Source organism: Cryptomeria japonica, chromosome 1, assembly GCF_030272615.1.
Source record: "Cryptomeria japonica chromosome 1, Sugi_1.0, whole genome shotgun sequence".
NCBI lineage: Eukaryota > Viridiplantae > Streptophyta > Pinopsida > Cupressales > Cupressaceae > Cryptomeria > Cryptomeria japonica.
This window is the reverse complement of record NC_081405.1, coordinates 247,805,616-247,806,350: the sequence shown is the minus strand read 5'-3', so window position 1 is coordinate 247,806,350 and position 735 is coordinate 247,805,616.

The following is a 735-nucleotide window of genomic DNA, read 5'->3' as shown; positions in this document are numbered from 1 at the left end:
AATATTAAAAAAGAAAAGGCAAGACTGAAAATTAAAGCCATGGAGTTGAAGAATAAGCTTGGTCCAAGATTGGACAATCTAATCACTCACAGAAATGCACTATCAAAGGCTACAATTCAAGGAGATAGAACACCGAAACAAAAAATTCACTATCTTACCGAAATGATCAGGCAAACAGAAACAATAACTACTGACAATATGAAGTTCATGCAGGGTCTGAACTTAGTTCTTGCAGATATTTTTCAAATTGTACACAACAGACTTTAGGGATCTAAGTAAACTTTTGAATTTTTGAATTTTTTTGACATTCTTTGTCATTGATGTCAAAGGGGGAGTGTATAATGAGAAAAATGTACTGAGCAAGGCATGGAGAAAAGTGTACAGAAGAAGATGAACAAATCATTTTCTCAGTGGGAGCACTCACAGTTTTGGATTCATAGTTTTTTATTTTTCTCATGAGTGTTGCCATCAATGCCAAAGGGGGAGATTGTTGGCATTATACACTCAGATGAGAAGGGTGGATGTTGTCATTGATGGCAACAAGGTTCCATAGGATCATTCAGCCATAGACTTCACCTACAGGCATTGACAGATACAACAAGGCTTATTCACATCGACAAAAGATTATACTGGCATTCTGGGCCGACTTGACAATAAATATTGTTTATGCGAAATAAATTGTAACATAAAACATAATTGTATGGATGACATGTTGTATTGTAAAGACTCATATAT